At 37.7% G+C, this 6,015-nt stretch overlaps 1 long non-coding RNA gene and 1 other non-coding gene across 2 annotated transcripts in view; one reads left to right on the forward strand and one right to left on the reverse strand.

The window, feature by feature from the left end:
- Nucleotides 1-348, forward strand: part of LOC128247844 (uncharacterized) — a 4,454-nt gene extending 4,106 nt beyond the window's left edge. The window contains exon 2 of the long non-coding RNA XR_016242032.1: nucleotides 1-348. This exon is cut by the window's left edge and continues 174 nt beyond it. This is a non-coding gene — a long non-coding RNA (uncharacterized LOC128247844).
- A 3,582-nt stretch (nucleotides 349-3,930) lies between these two features.
- Trnaa-agc (transfer RNA alanine (anticodon AGC)) lies at nucleotides 3,931-4,003 on the reverse strand. The gene has a single exon. It is a non-coding gene; the product is annotated as a tRNA-Ala (tRNA).
- Between the last annotated feature and the right edge of the window lie 2,012 nt (nucleotides 4,004-6,015).

Consider the following 6,015-nt stretch of genomic DNA (forward strand, 5'->3'; position numbering starts at 1 on the left):
ACATACAGACAGACAGACGGACAGGCAGACAGACACACACACACACACACACACACACACACACACAGACTTCTTTCGGGTTCTGTCTACTAAATCCACTCGCAAGGCTTTGGTCGACCCGAGGCTATAGCAGAAGACACTCGCCCAAGGTGCTACGCAGTAAGATTGAACCCGTAACCATGTGGTTGGGAAGCAAACCTCTCACCACACAACCACCATATATTTTCGCGCAGGCAGCACCATCCACCAGTTATATGCAAGCAAGCATTATAGAACGTATGAACACAACGTGTTTTAAAATGTTTTCATGACAGTGACAGGTTTTATAAATAAATACCATTAACACTTTGATAACTTAAACTTACGTATAAAAAAAAATTATATAAAATACAAAATAAACAATATATTTTCCCATTGTCAACAATTTCAGGATTTTAATGCCGTCTCTTACCAGTATTCACCAAAATGTGCAAATTTGTGCATCCCTCTTCAATTCAATTTTTTCTCCATTTGCGGTTTTTCATTTTATGGACGAAATCTTGAATTTTTTTTCCCTCAAAATTTGCGGAGTAAAGAAACTTTATATCACCATACTATTTCTGTGCTAAAATTTAAATGCTTGAAAGAGATAAGCATTTTCGTTTCAGAAAGTGTGGCTGTGTGGTAAGAAGTTGCTTTCCAAGCACATGGTTCGAGATCCAGTCTCACTGCGTGTTACCGTGGACAAGTGTCCTCTACTATAGCCCCAGGCTTACCGAAGCCTTGTGAGAGGATTTGGTGCTCAGGGAAACTGCTGAAAAATGTCCGTCACATATATATGCTGGACCTCTAAATCTGCAAGTATTTTTCCCCGACTAGCAAGCGGGGTGGCATCATTTGAAGGCTAAAACAATGCAAAAACGCATTGTGACCAGCGATGTGTAACAACAGTTGATAGCCTGATCGGTCATGTGATCACGTGATTATGTCTTTATATAAATAGCAGTGTACACTACAACATGTATAATTTTGTAGCATACATGTACAATATTAAGAAATATAAAATGCTCTCTAAAAATGTAACCTGCACTATGTTGTATAATGGTATAGATACCGTTGTGAATTATAATATCCAGCTGATAATGATAAACAACAAATAATGTTGCTAACTGGAACGTCTCGGAAATATTGTCAATAACGTATGACTTCTTCATTATTTTAGAATTTTATAAATAAATTAATGATTATCAGCGGAAAACTGATAATTTCACTCATCTTATTAGGCCATAAAAAATTTCACCATTTTATTTATTAGAATCAGTCACAGGGAAAATTATATTTATAAATCTACACTTTCCAAAGCAATTTACAATTTAATCATGATTAAATCAAGTACAAGGCTGTTATTTTTGAGAGGAAAATGTGAGTCAATATAATCAATCATAAAAAAAAAACTGGTACTCCGTCGGTTACGACGACGAGTGTCCTAGTCGATCCGATCAACCGTACTGCCAGTTCGTGAAATTAACGTACAAGTGGTTGAGTATTTCACGGCAAGTATATCCTTAACGTAGTTCTCAGAGATTCAACGTGAGACAGAATATGACAAGGGTGGCTCTTTGAAATACAGGTACTACTCATTTTTGCCAGCTGAGTGGACTGGAGCCACATGAAATAAAGTGTCTTGCTCAAAGACTCACTTCACAGCCGTGTATCGAACTCACGACCTCACGATCGTTAGCCGAATCCTCCTAACCACTAAGGCACGCGCCTTCGGCAATCAATAATATCGACTTCATTATTTGAAAGTTACTTTAAGGCTGCAAGCTGGCAGAACGTCGCTACGTTCTGAGTTCAAATTCCACCAATGTCAACTGTGCCTTTTATCCTTTCGGGGTCGATAAATTAAGTACCAGTTGAGTACTAGGGCCGATGTAATCGACTATCCCCCTTCACCAAATTTCAGGCCTCGAGCCTATAATAGAGAGGATTATTTGACTGTTACTTTATTTTATCGACGCTGAAAGGCATAGTTAACCTCGATGGGGTTTGAACTCAGAACCTAAAGAATCAGGAGGAATCTTGTCCGATACTCTAACATTCCACCACTCTGAAAGTAATCTAGTAATCCTTTCTACTACAGTAATCCCGCGCCATATCGCGGTTAACCTATCCCAGTTTATTATTTAAGCTGGCGTCGATTCCTCCGTGGTGTTGTTTTGCATTTATAATAAAACAAATATATAAACTATGAAAATAATATTTTCTACTCTAAGCACAAAGCCCGAAATTTTGGGGGAGGAGGCCGGTCGATTAAATCGACCCTAGTACACAACTTGTACTTAATTTATGGACCTTGAAAGGATGAAATGCAAATTTGACTGAGGTAGAAATTGAACTCAAAACGTAAAGGTAGGTGAAATACTACGAAGCATTTCGCCGGCGTGCTAACGTATCTGCAAGAACGCCGGCATACAAATTCTTAAAAAAATAGTATAAAATATATATACGAGTGGCTGTGTGGTAAGTAGCTTGCTTCCCAACCACATGGTTCCAAGTTCAGTCCCACTGCGTGGCACCTTGAACAAGTGTCTTCTACTATAGCCTCGGGCCGACCAAAGCCTTGTGATTGGATTTGGTAGACGGAAGCTGAAAGAAGCCTGTCATATATATATATATATATATATATATATATATATATATATATATATATATATATATATATATATGCATGTATGTATGTATATGTTTGTGTGTCTGTGTTTGTCCACACCTAACATCGCTTGATAACCGATGCTGGTGTGCTTACGTCCTCGTAACTTAGCGCTTCGGCAACAGAGCCCGATAGAATAAGTACTAGGCTTACAAAGAATAAGTCTTGGGGTCAATTTGCTCGACTAAAGTCGGTGCTCCAGCATGGCCGCAGTCCAATGACTGAAACAAGTAAAAGTACAGTACTGTTTCTACTTCACGGATGTTCACCAGTAGTGGGGTGGGGGTGGGGGTGGAAGGGTGGTACGTAGCACCCGCGATAGTCGAGGGATTACTGCATAGGTACACTAAAGGGGTGGTTAGTCGATTTCAGTACTTGACCGATACTTATTTTTATCGATCCAAAAGGATGAAAGGAGAAGTTGACCTCGGCAGAATTTGAACTCAGAACGTAAAAATCCAGAAGAAATGTTACCAAGGATTTTTGTCCGGCGCGCGGTAGCAACGCTGCCAGCTGACCGCCCTTTTTTTTTTAATTATCATTTGATTATTATTAAAGGGGTGGGCTGGCAGAATTGTTAACACCCTGGACAAAATACTTAACGGTATATCGCTACCTTCTGAGTTCAAATTCCGCCGAGGTCGACTTTGCCTTTCATCCTTTCGGGGTCGATAAATTAAGTACCAGTTGCGTACTGGGATTGATCTAATCGACTGGCCCCCTCCCACCAAATATCGGGCTTTGTGCCTATAGTAGAAAGGCTTATTTGATTAGTTTTTAAGGCGGCGGGCTGGCAGCACCGTTGCTGCACCGGACAAAATAGCGCCATTTCTTCTGTATTTTTACGCCCTGGGGTTCAAATGTCGCAGAGGTTGACTTTGCCTTTCATTCTTTTGGAGTTGATAAAATACGTACCAATCAAATGCTGGGGTCGATGGAGTCGACTAACCGTCTCCCCTTAAAATCATTCTGCTTGTGCCAAAAATTTGAAACTAGTAGTAAGAAGAGAAAATATCAAATGTATAGATAGTCTTTTCTTTCAAGGAAAGCGAATAGCAATTCTAATATAAAATTGATCAACTAATTATTATTTTATTAACTATGGCGGAATGAAATACAAAGTTGATCATGGCTGAAAATGAACTCAGAAAAGAGAGTAACACAACCAAATACTGCAGCGAATTACGACTAAAAATATATACAATATAATAGAAAAGAATAGAAATTTTAAAAAGAAGTGGAGAATCCGGGTATCGATCCCGGTACCTCTCACATGCTAAGCGAGCGCTCTACCACTTGAGCTAATTCCCCTTCTGCTTGATAAACGCACACATTGCAATAAATATACGATCAACTGAAAGAAAAACCAATATAATCAGTAAGATCACACAAACACAAATACATTGATTCTCATGAAGAGTTACATACTGTTAATATTGAACATAGAAGTAAAACATCGACGACTTCTTAGATCAAGGTGTTTAGCGGCGATACATTGTATTAATAGGCTTCCGACTGTGGTGTTCTTATTTTGTACAGCGTGATACAGATATCACTTAACTGCTGTACTTTACCGTCTCTATCATGTTGACGTTATAGTTGAACAGTCTTTAATGTTTTAATACATGTCTGGCAAGTGATTTCATTTGAGAGAGTGTGTTGAAAGCAAAGCAGTTACTACGGGACTAAGGACAAAGCCACGAGACATGCTGATGTGGTAAGATCCATCTCACACCATGAATTTGAACTGCAGAACACGGGGAGACGCAACGCGAAAATAACAGGAGTAATGCTAATGATATCAACCTTTGACTCGTCATCGCATTTGTTGTGAGAACTGCAGTAACGAAGAGCAACATGTGGTCGGGAGAGGTCAGTATAAACTTGTTAGTCTTTATGGTCCTTCGAAACCACATGGTCAGTTCAGATCCAGAGCTGTATCTTGTGGCAGACCTGAAATATAATCAGTAAAATTGATGGCGAAGGGAAGAATGCTGAGGCGTTATACTTGTGGCAGCAAAAAACTGCTTGAAGGTCTCTCTTCAAAGGAAATAAAAAAAACAAAGAAATAGAGAACACAGTGGAAAGCAGTAAGTCCGGAGGCTGTTATTTAATAGCACCATAAGTCGCGCAACCCGAACATATCCGTGAAACTGGTTCGAAATGTAACAACTTATTCAGACAACGTATTTGTCTATAAAATAAATAACTAGTTAAATATAACTTATTCTGCAAAATGGTCAGTGTTTCAAAATTAGTCGTAAACATTTTATGTGGTCATTTATCGCTACTCTAAAGACATGCTCATGGAGTTCTTTTGTGGACAGTAAATCTCTCAATGGTAAGCCTGTGCGTATATGGCTAACCCCACTTGTAGGTGTTCCAAACGAGAGGTTTTCAAACTTGTTCTGAAATATCACACCCACATAGCCATCCACCCAGCGCTTTTAGGGTAAACACTGGTACTGAGAGTGCTACTGTATTCAGTTTATTTCAAGATTTCTTAGCAATAGAAAAAGAACCGGTTTCTAACCCAGACCCAGGGCTCCTTCGTTGGAATTTCACCATCAACAACAGGGTATGCATGTATGTATGTATGTATATATGTACGTACGTACGTTCGTATATACATTGTTTTTATCATTACTAAATAGAAAGACATGTAGGAATTAAAGGAACTTTTATTTATATGCGTTTTGCTCCATTTATTGTTATTATATATATATATATATATATAAGATAATAAGAGTGAAAAAACTACAGAAGGCTTGTGTTACATGGTTAAAGTATATATTTAAATTATGTCAGAAAAATGTTAGAAAAATGTTAGAAAATGTTATAAAATCTTTTTGGTATATAAACATTGTATTTTGGTTTATATACCAAAAAGATTTTATAACATTTTTCTAACATTTTTCTGACATAATTTAAATATATACTTTAACCATGTAACACAAGCCTTCTGTAGTTTTTTCACTCTTATTATCTTTTATACATCCAACCACGTGCTTTCACATACCAACTTTCTCACACACACACACACACACACACACACACACACACACACACACACACACACACACACACACACACACACATATATATATATATATATATATATATATATATATAGAGAGAGAGAGAGAGAGAGAAAGACATGAGCACTCATTCATATAAATATATAAATTTATATAAATATGTATATCTATACTAGTTTGCGTATGTTTCTCCATAAACTTATATATTCTTTATAACGTTAGTAGTTGAAAGGGGTCGGGATGGCCGCTTTAAGAAAAACGAAATATGTCAACCGAATTCACATT

Source organism: Octopus bimaculoides, chromosome 5, assembly GCF_046866305.1.
Source record: "Octopus bimaculoides isolate indiv1 chromosome 5, ASM4686630v1, whole genome shotgun sequence".
Lineage (NCBI taxonomy): Eukaryota > Metazoa > Mollusca > Cephalopoda > Octopoda > Octopodidae > Octopus > Octopus bimaculoides.